This window comes from Pongo abelii, chromosome 11 (genome assembly GCF_028885655.2).
Source record: "Pongo abelii isolate AG06213 chromosome 11, NHGRI_mPonAbe1-v2.0_pri, whole genome shotgun sequence".
Taxonomy (NCBI): Eukaryota; Metazoa; Chordata; class Mammalia; order Primates; family Hominidae; genus Pongo; species Pongo abelii.
In genome coordinates, this window is record NC_071996.2 from 24,932,636 (window position 1) to 24,950,339 (window position 17,704).

Sequence of the window (17,704 nt, forward strand, 5' to 3'; positions counted from 1 at the left end):
CAAAAGCAAGAGTGACAAAATCAACATCAGACAAAATGAAATTTATGATTAAAAACACTGAGCAAGAAAGGGATATAATGCACTGTGACATTAACAATGGGAGTGTCAGAAAATTTTATATCTCAAACAACAAAGCACCCAAATTTATTTTGTCAGCGTTCTTAGATACAAAGAGAATTCACTTAAGATAGCATCAGCAAATGGGAGTTTATTAAAGATTATTTGATCATTTTCACAATCTCTGGGAAGGCCAGCATCCAAATTAGAGGCTACACAGGAGCACGGCAGCCAAGAGCACCACCCAACCACAAAACCAGACTTTATTAGCAGAAATTACCTGTTGTCTCTAACAATCATGTTATCTCTGATAGTAAAAGCTAGACTCTAGAAGCTTCACAGTCGCTGTAGAAAAAATACATTTGGTACTGTTGCATCTGGAGATCCAAATGTGTAGTGTGGCTACCACTTTATCTTTTTTGATATACATTGAAAATTTTGTATAGAGGTTAACTTCTAAACTAGCAGACAGTAGAAAGCAATTTAAAAAGAAGTATTTAAAGGGGCAAGAAAAAAAGAAATTGAAGAGGTTTGATAAATAGAAAGCATGCAAGCACAAACACACAATTAACACAGAAAAAGTCCAAATATACAAGTAATTATAATAAATATGTAACTTACATGCTCCAGCTAAAGGATAAATCTCTAATACAGGATATAGTATCAACCTATATACTATTTAAAACAGACAGTTCTAAATTCTAATGATACAGAATGGATGAAAGTAGGACAGAGAAGACTGTATGTCAAAAGTTGTAGCCTAAAGAAATGTTAGCCACCTTGAATACCTCTTAGGCACCACAGTGGAATACCTCACCCTCACTTTCCTAATGGCCATGGCCATACCTTCTTCTGTAGCTACTGTGGATGATGACCATCGCTAACCAACCGCATGAAGGCACAAATGACATCTTCTCATCTCGCATGTGTGCCACGGATCTCTCAACTGTTTCCCACAGAGTGTCCCTGTCAAAGTGTGAAACATTTGCTCAGTAAAGGTCTAAATGTGAAAATGAAAACCTCATAACACTTCTCTAATAATCAGAAAAACATCAGACATATTGCAATAGAAGGGCATCCTACAACACACTTGAAAATGTGTTTTTCATAAATGTCAAGGTCATCAAAAACAAGCAAAGTCTGAAAAATGGCATATCCAAGAGTAACCTAAGGAGATACAACAGCTAAGTGTAATGTGATATCTTGAATGGGATCCTAGAACAGAAAGAGGCATTAAGTAAAAACTAGGAGATCTGCATATAATCAACTTTAGTTAATATTATATTAATATTGGTTTATTAATTGTAAGAAATATGCCATACTAATGTAAGGCATTAGTACTAGCAGAAACTGTGTACAGGGTGAGGGGATAGATGAGACCTATCTGCTCAATTGCTCTGTATACATAAAACTGTTCTAAAAGTACAGTACATATATTCATAAAAAAATTAATGTCAATACCCTCAAATTATGTCAGTATTCACTAGGAAAAGTATTTAGAAAATCTGATAAAAATATGACATTTTCATTAGTCTCTAATGCATAAAGCACCTACCAGTAAATCTATCAAAAGCAATGCAATATCTTTATGCAGAAAATCGAGATTATTTATAAGAAAATTTATGTGATATCATATACATGAATTGGATGACTTAATGTAAGAAAAATGTTGAGTTTGTTTTCAAGTTGATCTATCAGTTTAGTGAAATTCTAGTAAAACAAAAAGTCAACAGAGGTGTGGTTTTTGTGTACATGTGGGTGTGCACATGCCTGTGTGCGTGAGACTATGGGTTTAATTTCTTCAGTTAATTCTCTACATACATGGAAGCGCAAAAGCCCAAGAGTGAAGAATACAAACTGTGAAGCCATCCCTTAGAAGATATGACACACATTTATTAAGCTACAGTACTTAAGAGTGAGATAATGGCACAAGAATAGATACATAAAACCTATGGAAACATAGCAAGGAGTCCAGAAATACAGTCTAGAATTTTGACATCGTAGATCATAGGAAAAAGTCAAATGCTTCAATAAATCATGATTGAAAAACTAGTATCCATATTTATAAAAAAAATAAAATTCAACTGCTACCTCACACAAAAATTCGAGCACCCACATTTCCAATCAATCCAGCTGGATTATAGATATTCATAATTTAAGTCAAACAATTATAGAAGAAATACAGAAAGCTAAATATTGTGTTAACCAACATACACAATGTAAACTGTAAAGGAAAAGACTCATAAATCAATGTCTTTCAAAATTAAGAATGTCTGTTAACCAAATGATCATGGACAGATCCCCGAAACAAGCAGCACAAGGATGGGAGATATTTGCAAGATGGAGGAAAGATATACAGGATACACAGTAATGGAGGAATGATATGAGGATATACAGAAGAATCCATAGGAAATGTTCAGAATTACTGAACACAACCTAGCCGGAAAGTAAGCACACAGAACAGAACAGAAAAGTAGGAAGCATCAATGGTCCAGAAACATGGGAACAATGTTTAACTTTAGTAATGTGAATAAATCCCCAGGATCAACATGCTGAGCAAAAGATCTAAGTTACATAAGCATTCATAAACTAAATAAATAAATAGTTTACATGAAACAGGAATACATTAATTTATATGTATTCTCTAAATATCCATTATATGTATATCCATATATATGTGGATATATATATATATCTATATATATCCATTCTATGTATAGACACACACACATATATATACATAAAATGGTTTCTTTTTTATTTTTTAAAAAAGAAAGTGAATGGAACTAAAAATGAAATTTTTTTTCTTTTAACGGGTGTAATGGGAGTTGAATGAATAGGAAAAAACAAACTGGAGAATTCATTTTATTGGTCAGGTTTTGTGATTAATTATTGTTCTCACATATACCATCTATTAAATAAATATAGTAAAAAAAATTACTTGCTTATGTATTCCAAATAATCTACTAAGATCATGAGTGAAAGCATGGTTTAACATCAGCAAATATACAAATAAATAGAAAGAGAAAAAATATGCTTATAGTAATGCATGCTGAGAAAGTAAAAGCTGAAGTCCAGTAGATGCTAAGGAAAACTTAACATAAAATAAAAATATTTTTATAATTAATAAAACTGATGAAACTAGTATCTGAAAATCAACACTAATGATTTTGCTATGTTAAAACACTAAATCTACTTTAATAAATAAAGAAATAAGAATATATGACAATGAATCCCAAATAAACCAAGCAATAAATGTAAAAGAAAGTTAAAGTAGATGTAAGAGAAGAATATTTTCATTACAATAATAGGCTGAGAAATAAATGGCATGTCAATATTTACGAAAATAAAACTTTCTGCAGAAAATTTTTAGAATTCTTTCTAGAACAAAGATAGATAATATTTTGATAATATATACATTTCCAATACTTGCAAAGAGTCACCAATTGTTTTAGATAATACAATTACAAAACATATTTATAAATCAATGAAACATTTACATAAAATAATTCAAATGGCAAAAACATATGAAAATAAGTTAATACTCACAAATAAATGGTTATTTGTATTAATTTCATTAATGTCTCATCCCTAATATTAATTCTGTGGTTTTATCATTTTTTTGTTTCATCTTTAAAATTTTAGAAATATCAAGAAAATCTTAAGAGTTTACATCAGTTATCACAAAGTAGAAAGACTAGCAAAATTTTACTTGGTATAAATTTAACTACCTCGCCCGTTAACATTATATACACTTTAAAAATAACCAAACATGGTCAAACTTTGACACGATTTAGCACTACTGTATTTCTCCCATCATTTATGTCTTGAAAGTATCACTAGAAGTAAATTTGCTTGTGAAAACATTATTTTAAGAGTTTAGAAGACCGTTTTGATAAAGTAAGTTTGCATAAAAAATAATTTTAGTTTTTTTGGGGGGGGTGTGATTACACTGGATGGTTGTGGTGTATAGTCAATGATTCTTGGCTTTGTATTTTTAGTTCATAATAGTTTTTAAATAAAAATGGAAAATGGCATTCTGAAAGAGCACAGAATTTAAGGAGTGATGAGCACTGAAACATCTATTGCCAGATCGCAGACAATGAGGAAAGAAAATAAAAGCATTTCAGTTTAGAGCAAGAACATAATCTAATAGAACGATAAATGTCCAGCTAGCTGAAGACACTACACAGTAATGCAGGGCTGGGACATCACAGTGGCACATCTCTAAGGAACCCAATTGAGATTTGCGGGAGGAGGGGCCAGCTGGGAAGAAGGAAATGCATGTGCAATAAAATCCAATAGAGATGAGATTTAACTCTCCTTTCGTCGTCGTATAATTAATAGCTTTTAAAAAAAAATTCTTCTCAGTGAAACAATGTTATTTAAAAATATATTTTTAAAAGACATCATAGTTTCACTCAACCTATTAATAGCATGTAGTACAGGTAAGAAAGCCAAACACACAAATCAGACAAACAAAAATATGAGGCAGTACTTTAGCACTTAATAAAGTAACTACAAGACTGGGAATGAAAATGCAAGGTAAATATCTTAACTAGAATGGTTGAAAATGGCAGCTGGAAGGGCAGGGCAACAGAGATAGAAGCAAATACAATTTGCATGGATATGAAAGCATCTTTGTCAGGAACGAGATGGAGAATGGTGTTGACTTTTTTTTTTTTAGTTCAAAGTGTAACAAATACAATTGTTAGGTAGGTCTTTTGGGTAACCCTAAAGTTTTATTAAATCGTATTATGATATTTTTGTCTATATTGCTATGAAGTCCCTGAAGAAGACAATGTCTAATGAACAGGAGCTGGAAGCTAAACAATCTCCTTCAGTGACCTGAGGGAAAGAGCAGCTAGACCCAAAAGAGGCTTTGAGCATATCTAACAAATGCTATATCGATATTTTATATTAAGGCTTATTGTGACATAATTTACATACACACAATTTACCACTTTTAGTTGGATAGTTCTGGGAGTTTTAACAAATGTCGATATAGTACATGTAAACACCATCACTGATTTTCATATGTTTTTGACATACATACCATAGTTATTTTAATGTGCCTATCTAATAGTTCCAAAATTTGGGGAATGTTTGGGTATGGTTTTGTTTATTCTTGACTTTTTTCTTATCATTTTTATTAGATTCTGGACATTCAGAATAGTAAAGACTGAGCTTTTTAGTGATGTTAGAGGAGAAGCATGACTGGAATGTTTGTAAGTTAAAGGGGTTGAGCAGCTTGAATCGTGCACATCTAGTAATGGCTTGCAAATACTCTTTAGGGCTATAACTTCCAAAAATAAAAAGGAATGTTTTCAAGATACCATTTACTATCCTGATTGTCACATAAGATCTTGAGTTTTCTGATGTGAATTTCTGCTTTTAACTTTTTTATCGTGATAAAAAACACATATAATGATATCTACTGGTTTAACAAAGCTTTAAATGCACAGTACAGTAGGATTAACTATAAGCACAATATTGTACAGCAGATCTTAGGACTTGTTCATCTTGCATGACTGAAACTCTACACTCACTGAGCACAACTCCCCATTCCACTCCCCTGCCAGCCCCTGGAAGCCACCATTCTACTTTTGTTTTTTTGTGATGTTGACAACTTCAGATACCTCACATAGTGTAACAATGCAGTATCTGTCCTTCTATGACTGGTTGACTTTGCACAATATCTTCAACATCAGTAAACCGTGAGGCCATTATTTTTAAGTTTTGCTCCCAATCTCTTATTCTAGCGATACCAAAGTACTCATTGTAATAGGTCATTCTTGCATTGCGATAAAGAAATACCTGAGGCTGAGTAATTTATAAAGAAAAGAGGTTTAATTTCTTCACAGTATTGCAGCCTGTACAGGAAGCTTGGTGCCAGCATCTGCTCAGCTTCTGAGAAGGCTTCAAAGCGTTTTACTTATGGCAGAAGGGGAAGTGGGAGCAAGGCCATCACATGGCTCAAGCAGGGGCAAGAGAAAGGCAGGCAAGGGGGCACACACTTTTAAACAACCAGACCTCCTGAGAATCCCCTCACTATTCTGAGGTAGTACCCAGCCATGAGGGATCCACTCACATGACCCAAACACCTCCCACCAGGCCCCACTTCCACCACTTCCAACACTGGGGATTACCTTTCAGCATCAGATTTGAGCAGGGACAAATATCCAAACTATATCACCCATCTATCTTACATTAGGGAAATTTGGTGTATTAAGGCTAAATATTGTTTACTGCATCGGAAGTTAAATAAAACCTCAAAGACAAATCCATTCTTCTCTTTGATCACATCTTTTTAAAAGTAAATCTTTGCATTTTATCTTGTAGCAAATAGTCTTAAAGTGAGCAATGTCACAATAAGAAAATGACAAAACTGAAAATAGTTATTAAGCGTCTCTGCAAGGTTAAATCCCAGAGCAGAACTTGCAGAAAATTCCAACCACAGTTAAATTGGTGGCCAAAAACAAAATTAAGTCAATGAGTTGAGGGCAGAACATGGAAAGAGAAAATAATTGAAAATAAATAATTGAAATTGATAGCATCAAAATGCATCACGTGTGGAAATAATTATGGTTAAAATTCGTTGATCTGACATTATCACATGTTTCACATTACTGATTCTTCCAAATAAACAACTATGCCAGATGTTAGTGTGATATGATAGAACAGGAACAAGATTCAGAGTCATCACCATAATTTATATTCCGTATTCAATTGTCAAGTGGCTTTACATCAACTATTTATCCCCAAATCCTGGTTATTCATCTTTAAAATTAGCAATAACATCTAGCTCCTAGAGTTCTGAAATTTAAAGAAATTATTGCATATAGAACAACTAGCACTGTTCAAATCACATAGGAAGTACCAACTTTCGTTTTTTTAATCTTATAAAAGTTTTCAAAGGTCTTTTGTAGTGCTTTATTCTTCCACATGTTTTTTCAATGGAGAGGCACCTGGCCCAGGTTCACCTCTGGATGACTCTGGGTCATCATATACTCTCTTCCTTCTTTGAAGCCCTCTATCAATTACTGTCAATGTAATTCAAGTAACAGTTAATCACTGCCTACCTTGTGACATCTCTTCTCTTGTGATCTTGCACTGCTAATCAGCAGCTTGAGTTTTAAATTAATTCTTGATGACTTTCTCTCTCTATTAGTTTGTGAGCACCTTGAAAGCTGAGGTTTTCTTTAAGGTTTTGTCTTTCCCACAATGTTTTAGCAAACATAGTAAAAGGAAAAGTTGTTGTCACTGCTACTTTTTAAAAAATAAAGCCTGCTTATATAAATATGTATTTTAATAAGATACTTAGGGTCTCCAAGTTCATACAGGGTGGCTTATCCCTGCACCAAATGGTCCCATTAAAATTTTTGTTTGTTTGTTTCTTTGTTTGAGGTCAGGAGATTGAGACCATCCTGGCTAACACAGTGAAACCCCATCTCTACTAAACACACACACACACACACACACACACACACAGAGAGAATTGGCCGGGCATGCCTGTAGTCCCAGCTACTCAGGAGGCTGAGTCAGGATAATCGCTTGAACCTGCGAGACGGAGGTTGCAGTGAGCCGAGATCGCGCCACTGCACTCCAGCCTGGGCAACAGAGCGAGACTCGGTCTCAAAAAAAAGAAAAAAAATCATTTTGCTTAATAGCACATGTGACCACGTGTTGTAGATTTTTTTGCTAAGTGAGATTTACAATGTTTTTCAAAATGTAGTGCTTTGGTAGTTGTATTGAATCATTTGAGAGAATTGTTAAAAATACAGATTTTTGTCATACATAATTATTCTGATTAATGAAATAACATATGGTAATATAGTTGTGATTACCACTAAGAAATCACAGATGACCTAAACTTCAAAAAATTTTATGAACTTAGCAATTTATTGTGCCAAACAACCTTCCCCTCGTTTACCTTCTTAGATGATACGCTACTTCTTGACTGCAACTTTGATTTCTTTGTAATTTTCATTTTTGTTCATTTTTAATTTCTGTTTATTTATTCAACATATATTTTTTTGATTTCTGCTTCTGGCCCTGCATAATTATCTTTTCCATATTTTGTACTCACTCTTTCTGCCATAAATATGTTACAGGTAAGCATGTGTGCATGTACACACACACACACACACACACACACACACACACACACACAGACTTTCCAATCTTAACTATACACAGGTTTTAAGGCAAGGGCTTCCTACCTTCTCTATAATTCTATTCACATCTCACAAATATCCTATTTCTGAGGAGAATTCAATATGGAAACAGAGATAAGTAAAATAAAGTAAGTTACCCAATGTCATATAGCTGGAATTTATCAGAACAAAATTTTAAACTCAGGATCATCTATGTCCAGAGCCATGCTACTGTTAACCTCCCCAGGCGGAGATTAAGGACTTTCAGAATTTCTTCTTTAGATATTATGAGCAATGCTTAAATAATCATTTATATTGTTTATGGCATCATTTACTAAAGAGTAAGTTGATGTGTGTTGGCAAGGAACTATAATGTTATCTGGTTTCTAACAGCTTCACTTCTGTAAAGTTGAAATGAATAGCAACTGAAATTCTTAGAAAAAGCTAAGTCAGTTGCTAAAAAATTTCTACATACAAAAACGAAATGGATATTTAAATTTAGTGTATACTTGTTATTGATCTTGTATTTTCCTGTCACTCTTCACTGAAATACTTTATGTTTATGAACATGGTGATGATAATCTAGCAAATTCACTGTGCTGAGTAGATGTAAGTCTTGTCCATTTTATTCGTGTTTCTCTCAGAGAAATAATTCCCTTTGAAGTTGATGTATAGGTAAAACAGGTTAAGGAGATGAGACATGAAAGAAACTTAGGGGAATTCTGAGAGTCATTTGCTTTGACAGCCAAAGTGAATAGTGGACATTAATATAAATTGTGTTCTAACATGACTGAACAATGAAAGATTTAAACACACACACACAGAGGGAGAGGGAGAGAGGATGTTTATATATATTTTCACCCTTCATGCCTAACTATTAAAAGAAAACTCAGATGACATAACATTACTATGTTATATGTATGCTAATGTCTTTACTCTTCCAAATCTGTTTCTTTTGCTTTTGCATCAAATGACCTTCTCCTCATAGTTGCCTAACCAAATCTTTCCCATCCTTCAAGAAATTTCTCAGCAGTTAATTGTCCATCATTTTTTAGTGGATTTTCAAAATCCCCCAGTTTTTTCTCCCATGAGCCTGATATATTTGCAGATATATTTGCAGTCATCATCTAACTACCATTTAAGAAGTGGCTGGTATAGGCCATCTCAGCATCAGTTATTGTCTATTATACTTGACCGGCATTAGATTGAATCATCACTGTGATTGTCAACTGCTTGAGTGTAAACTCCCAGAGGATGGGGACTTTTTGATTTCACTAAAGATAATGTACATAATGGACATTGCTAACCAATTGTTTAAAATGTACTAATAAAAGGAGACTAAAATGTTTGTAGATGTGCTTCCTACATGTATCACATGGGTAATGATGGTTGATTACAAACAGTACTACAAAAACTGCATGTCCAGCTCTCTGTACAAATTTAAACTATTTTCACACTAGTCCTAATCAAAATATAAACTTAATTTTAATAAGCCAGGAGAAAATTCAGTGCTTCTACTTAGCAGTGCTACCGCTGATCAGGTTTTGTTTTCTTTTCTTTAAGACAGCAGTTTTTAAATTTTTTGTTTTTCTGCACAAAATCTTCAACAGGTGGGGAGGTAAATTCTCCAAATCTTTATGTGAAAGATAAAAACACAAAATCAGTGAAGTTAAATAGTATATCCAAATTAGCAGTTAGTCAATTAAAGCAATGAAAATAGGACCAAATAATGTTTTGCAGCGTTTCATCACATGGTGAAAAGTCTGCTGACTAGATGTTGGTAGGCACAGGTCTCATTTGCTCTCTTTTGGTTCAGTAAAACACAGCTGAAATGAAGTTCAACTATTTCTTCCTTTCTTCTTCTTCATTGTTGTTGTTGTCGTTTGTGGGGGTTGTGGTTGGGTGTGTGTTTGTGTGTGTTAAAATGTCCCTATTTTAAATCATTATGAGACTAGATTAGAATTTTGTGGGAAAAAGTCTCCTCCAGAATCATGGAGAACTGAAACTTTGCATTACTTTTTTCTACTGGCAGATGCCATCGCAAATTTTCTGTATGTGTCTGCATGTGTGTGTGCGCATATTATCATTTTAATTTTTAATTTCTTAGACTCCGACTTTGAGTGTTTTTATTAGACATGGATATTTTGTGTGCTGGCAAAACAGAAATAAATTCTCCTGTAGCACACCAGTTGTTCCTTTTCCTCATAAGAAATTATCAAATCTTTCTTCCAGCTAAACACAATACTGACATATTTAATTTTAGTCTATTGAAAATAAAGGATGGGTTCTTATTATTACAAGTAAGAATAAAAATGCCTGCCATCTAGAATCTAATATTCTAGAAGAAAACAGAGCAGCATGTCATATCTGGGCGTTTATTTTTTTCCCCGTTATTTTACTTGCAGCTGAGACATTTAGAGAATCTATGAATCATGACATTTTCTGGAATCAATGGACATTTTAAATAACCTAGAATCCACATTTTCCTAACAATTTTGGGCCCAACGTCCTTCTCACTGTAACAGATCCTATTTATGAACATATTTTTAAAAAATAATATTATTGTTCCATGATACAGAAATTATTGGGCAATTTTTTAAAGTCTTTATTTTGTTTTGATTTAACTATGAAATGAGAATAAGATAGTACTTATCTAGTGATATTGTTCGGTAGATTCATTTTTATTAAACTATAAAGCATACAAAAATCTCTGGAATGCAGCAAAAGCAGTGATAAGAGAAAATTTTATAGAGCTAAATGCCTATCAGAAAAAGTTAGAAAAATCTCTCAAGCATGTGCAGACCTGCCACCACCCTGCTGAGAGCACACATGTTGGGTCCACTGCTGCCCCATCAGAGTGCTCTTGCAAGCTACCCCCTTCATAGTATTGTTGCCAGTGAACTGGTAACACTTCTGCCCCTGTAGACAGTAGGTGCTTAACTTTGAGGGGCCACAGTACAAAGCTGCAGGCCTAGTCCCAGCCCCTAGGATTAGACTATGCACCCCAGGGGTGCTGAGCTGAGCCTTGGTCCCTAAAAGCATCCAGAAATAAAGACAATCAACTAAACCAACTTATACCAGAGTCAGTTGCTCAAAGGCCAGACTGTCTTCTTACCTCCAAAGATCCTGCTAGCTCCCCAGCAATTGTTCTTAACCACAATGAATCACTGTGCTCAATAGCACATGGGGCCAAATAGAATCCAGAATCTGGATAGCATAGAAGCTGATTGAAATAGAAGAGAAGGCTGAAACCAAATCCAAGGATAACACTAAGCAGCCAAGAGTTGAAAGATGACATAGCCATTTTAAGAAAGAAGAAAGGTGAACTTCTAAAAGTGAAAAATTTATAAAGGAATTTCATAATTCAGTTGGAAGCAGTAGTAACAGAATAGACCAAGCTGAGACAAGAATCTCAGAGCTCAAAGACTGCTATGTTGAGTTAATGCAGGCAGATAAAAATAAAGAAAATAGAATTTTTAAAAATAAATAAGACCTCCTAGGAATATGGGATTATGTAAAGAGACAAAACATACAACTCATTGGCATTCCTGAAAGAGATGGAGAGAGAGCAAGCAACGTGGAAAACACATTTGAAGATGGAAATTTCCCCAACTTTGCTGTAGAGGTTCAAGTGCAAATTCAGAGAACTTCTGTACTATACACGATGACCACTTCAAGACACAGTCATCAGATTCTTCAAAATCAATGTTGTTAAAATGGCCATATTGCCCAAATAAATGTACAGATTCAATGCTATTTCTATCAAATTGTTAACATCATTTTTCCAAAAAAAACTAAAAAAAAAAAAACTATTTTAAAATTATGTGGAACCAAAAAAACAGCCCTAAAATCCAAAGCAATCCTATGCAAAAGAACAAGGCCAGAGACATCACATTGCCCAACTTCAAACTATATTTGTAAGGCTACAGTAACCAAAACAGCATGGTGATGGTACAGAAACAGATCTATAGACAAATAGAACACAATGGAGAACACAGAAGTAAAGCCACATACCTACATCCATTCAAACTTTGACAAAGTTGACAAAAATAAGCAAAGGGGAAATAACTCACTATTTAATCAGTGGTGCTTAGATAACTGAAAAGCCACAGAAGAATGAAACTGGGCTCTTACCTTTCATTACATACAAAAATTATCTCAAGTAGGTTAAAGTTTAAATGAAAGCCCTCAAGCTATTACAATCTCAGAAGGAAACGTAGGAAACACCATTCTGGGCATCGAACTTGGGAAATAATTTATAATTAAGTTCTCAAAAGCAATTGCAACAAAAACAAAAATTGTCAAGTAGAATTTAATTAAACTAAAGAGCTTCTGTACATAAAAGAAGTATAAACAGAGTAAACAGACAACCCACATTAAGGGTGAAAATATTCACCAACTATATAGACAACTGTCTAATACCCAGGATCTATAAAAAACTTAAACAAATCAACAAGAAAAAAGACATATAATCTTATTAAAATGTGGGCAAAATACATGAACAGGCACTTCTCAAAAGAAGACATACAAGTGGCCAAAAAAACGTGAAAAAATACTCCATATCACTAATCATCAGAGAAATGCAAATCAAAACTACAATGAGACACCATCTCACACCAGTCAAAATGATTATTATTAAAAGTCAAAAAACAACAGATGCTAATGAGGCTGTGTAGAAAAGAGAACACATACACACAGTGAAAAGCAGTTTGAAGATTTTTCAAAGAATCTAAAACAGATCTACCATTCAACTCAGAAATTCCATTACTAGTTATATATGCCAAAGAAAATATAACATTCTAACAAAAAGACAACTGCCTTCGTGTGTTGATTGCAGCAGCACTTACAATAGTGAAGACCATGGGATCAGTGTAGCTACCCATCAACAGTGTATTGGATAAAGGAAATTCTGTACATATACATCACGGAACACTACACAGCCATCAAAAAGAATGAAATCATGTTCTTTATAGCAACATGAATGCAGCTGGAGGCCATTTTCCTAAGCAAACTAACACAGAAACAGAAAACCAAATACCCATGTTCTCACTTATAAGTGGTAGCTAAACATTGAGTACTAGTGGACATAAAGATGGCAACAATAATTTGAGACTACTAGAAGGGGGAAGTAAGGAGGAACGCAAAGTTTACAAAACTGTTAGGTACTATGCTATGACTTGGGTGATGGGGTCATTCATATCCCAATCTCAGCATCACACAACATACCATGTAACAAATATGCACATGTACCCCCAAATGTAAAATATGAAAATGAAATATGAAAATGAAATTTTTTTGAGAAATAGGAAAACACACAAAATAAATTTTAAAGCATTGGAAATAGTCTGTCACTTAGTTACACTATTATGATGTATGTATATACACACACATATATATGTTTGTTCAATAAATAAATTATATATAAGGTAAATAAATTACTAGTAATTATTATATAAAGTTCAAAATAATAAAATAATTATTTTCTTAATGCAAATAATAAATACATGTCTTCTCTTATATAAAATGTGGCACATGATGTTTAATTATAAGTACTACTTTAAATTATTTTTCTATGAGCATGCACTATGAAGACATACATTTAAGAAAATTCTATTTTGCTTGGCAAAGTCAAGCTCATGTTAAAACATAGATTGCGGGGTGGGGGGAGGGGGGAGGGATAGCATTGGGAGATATACCTAATGCTAGATGACGAGTTGGTGGGTGCAGCGCACCAGCATGGCACATGTATACATATGTAACTTACCTGCACATTGCGCACATGTACTATAAAACCTAAAGTATAATAATAATAATAATAATAATAAAAGAAAAAAAATAAAATAAAATAAAATAAAAAATTAAAAAAAAAATTGATTGAACTTTAATTTGACAGGCAAAAACTGCTTTCATATTTTGAGTTCTTTAACTATTTTTAAATAAATTATAAAAATATATTTTCTGATTGAGGTTTGTAACACCTAGAAATAACATATTACGGATGTGGATAATTGTTTTCTCATTAAAAAGATAGATGTAATTATCTCTATATGTCCTTTTTTTAACACAATTTTCCATAGTACTAGGATCATCCTGAAGTAGCCAACAAATTTGACCAAATAAATGAGCCTATTGTACTCATAGAACATCCTGAGGCACATTAAAATAATTATTACCAACTTTATTCTAATCGCTAATTTCTTACATTTAATATTACTAATGCTTCCCCATCTTTAACCACTGAACTCGCATGGATCTTAAACAAAATGTAAAACTGAGGATAAAAACAATTTAAAACTATAGATGAATCAAAATAACTTTGAGTGACAAACTATTACCAGCCACATGTGACACTAAACAGGCATATTTAATAGATGGAGTAAAAAGTTCCAAGATCTTAAACAAAAATAAACGAATGGTTGATGCAACTCAGTTTAATTGCCTCAATTCATATATATCCTGTCCTTTCTTTATGGATACATGTCTTTTCTTTATGGATATATTAATGACAGGCCCCATTCTCATCAACAGTTATCTGTTGAAAATTTACCATTGTGCATGTTAGTGATCCCTGAACAGGGCTTCAAAGCAAACAGTGTTTTGGAGCTACAGTATTCCTTCGGTCACCAGACCATTCCTTAATGTTGTTGAACCCTAGGGGTCCTATATGTAATGGTGGTTGATGCAATGTGTTTATAACATAATTTGAAATTTTGGCATGCAGTGACTTAAAAATGTAACTGTGTGATTGAGTTTAGCTATAGGTTTTTAATAGGTTGGTGCATTGTTTTTGGTTGGAGAATGACCCTTCACTCAGCCCTTCTCCTTTGCCTACTCAATGCTAGCAATAGAAGTCAGATAAAGGTTGGAGAAGAGGGAATTAAGGCCAGTTTGAGAGACATTTAATTATTTGATTAACCAGAGGAAATTGATTCTAAGTGATTTAAAAGATTTTCTACCTTACAAGAAACTAAAGAAGTAAATCATCCTCCATGTGTAGCCAGGGATCCCAAAAAGAGAGGTTAAAAGTGATTTTAGGCAGAACTTCTTAGAACGGCTGAATTAAAGCCCTAGTAGAGACTAAATATGAGACTTGTCTCTTCTGGCAAGTGTAGGGGGCACATTATCTTCCATATCCTGTTGTGAATGGTTGCAGCAGGAGATTAGGAAGCCTCTCCAGGATATTAACAAACAAATTTGGTGGGGTGCAATGGATCACCTCTGTAATCTCAGCACTTTGGGAGAGATCTGAGGAGGATCGCTTGAGCCCAGGAGTTCCAGAACAGCCTGAGCTACACAGCAAAACCTACTAAAAATAATAAAAATTAGCTGGGTGTGGTGGTGTGTGCCTGTAGTCACAGCTACTTGAGAAGCTGAATGGGGAGGATTGCTTGAGCCCAGAAAGTAGAAACTGCAGTGAGCTGTGATTGTACCACTCTACTCCAGCCTGGGAAACAGAGCTAGACCCTGTCACACACACATGATGGATTTCCTACTTTGCTAATCCCCTGAGCTCAGTTACAGGATAAACTAGTAGATTGTTTGCTGTCAAAGTCTCACAGATGCTTTGTCAAGATTAGGGTTAGGATTTGGGAGTCACCTTCTTCCAAGGGCAATTATAGATTTATATACTTTTTATTTATTTATTTGTATTCCATGCACCTATTTCTGTAACTGGAAAAAAATGCTTGTTGGTAAAAATAAAATTCGTTGGTCTCCAATTTCATCCATACCCTAAAACTTAAAGTATAATAATAATAAAAATAAAAATAAAAAATAAAAAAAGTAAAAAAATAAAAATAAAATTCGTTGGTCTAGTCCAGTGTTCACAACATCTTTATGTTTTGGAAGCCTATAGAGTGCTATGAATTGAATTTTAAACTGAATCTGCTAAATGATCAAGAATCAAGGCCTTCAGCAGGAAATACAGATAATATAAAATTACAGTCGGGACCAAGGTTTTCCCAGAAAACCTTCAAGCATAACAGTTACCTTGTATTCTAGCATGAAGAGAGCATGGTGCCATGCAGAAATCCAGGCAAATAAAAAGATCAGAAATAATTTGGAAGAAGACTGTTTATAGGGTAATTATTGGAGAAAGTTGTTTATAAGGTGGAACTTAGAGTAATATAGTTAACATAACAAAGATAATCAAACTAGTCATTGCCTTGGCCTTACTGTCTGAGATACAACAAAAATTTTCCCAGAAACAAAAATAAATGTTAATATTGCATATTAACATGTATACTTAAGAACCATTTAGTCTTAAAGCTTTGTTTCTGATCACTTAGGACGTATGCGCACCTAAAGTCCTATCTCTCTCCAGCATCTTAATGTGCGGAAAGAAATATTGTCTCCAATTGTCATCAATCTACAGAGCATTGTTCTTTGAGAAGTTATTGTAGCCCAATCCCCACCTCACATTTTAATAAATTCAGACAAGCTATGGCTAGAACATGATAGAGAATTCTATTGAAAGCAGTCAAAAGAGCCAGCAAAAGGATAAATTTATTTCTCCTATGTTCAGTGTGTTCAAAAGTGGGTATAAAAAGCAAGGTGGTTGTTGTTGCTAGAGTATTAGCAAGTAAAAGCCATAAAATAGTCAAGAGGAGTTAGAGAAGAGGCAGAGTTTGTGATAAAGAATTATTATTGATTTTAATCCATAGATGTAAGTATTTTGGAATCAATAACTGGACTGCCTGACTTTTGAAAGTCCCGTTATGACTCTGAAAACTCCAGGTTAGTCCCAAGTAATTGAAATCCAATTAACTGCATAGTCATAACATTGGAGATTTTCCAGTTTTAATGGTCACAAAGATATCAGTTGGAGGCTGGGCTACCAGGAAAATAGAGAAGAGACAGAGGCCATGAGGAAAATCTGCTTTTCATGTGTTAAATCAGTGGTCATAATTAAAGAAGAAAAATCTTTGAAAGATAATCTATCAAACTGAGTAGAAAGAGAATGTGCCAGACTGAAATACAGCAAACTCAAGCTACTAAACTACAGTGAAATAACTTGAATATCGGAAATAATAGGTGATTGCACTTTAAAAATAGCAATCAAAATGGAAGAAAATACTGTTTCTATCCCAGGGACTCACTGTCTTTTGTGCCCGCTACCCAGAGCACAAGCTCTCAGGATCATGGCCAGACATGAGCACCCATTTTTGTTTAAGCGAACCTTCTTCAACCACTAAAAGTGAATGTAATATGTACTGTATTCATTCCACACTTTTTAACCATATATCCATTTTGCACATACCCTAGAAAAATAATTACATCTAATTTCTTCCTGAAATGTCTAGGATTAATATAAGTATTGCTTCTATATATATTATAGATATTTCAGACAAACTAAATTATTTCCAATAAGACAAATATTTAGAAGTCCAGATATCCAGTGCTTTAACTGGACATCTTTCACTTGTGTTGATTTTGTAGGCATCTTTGTATAGCATAACCTAACTCATAGTTCAAGGCCCTGCTCTGATCTT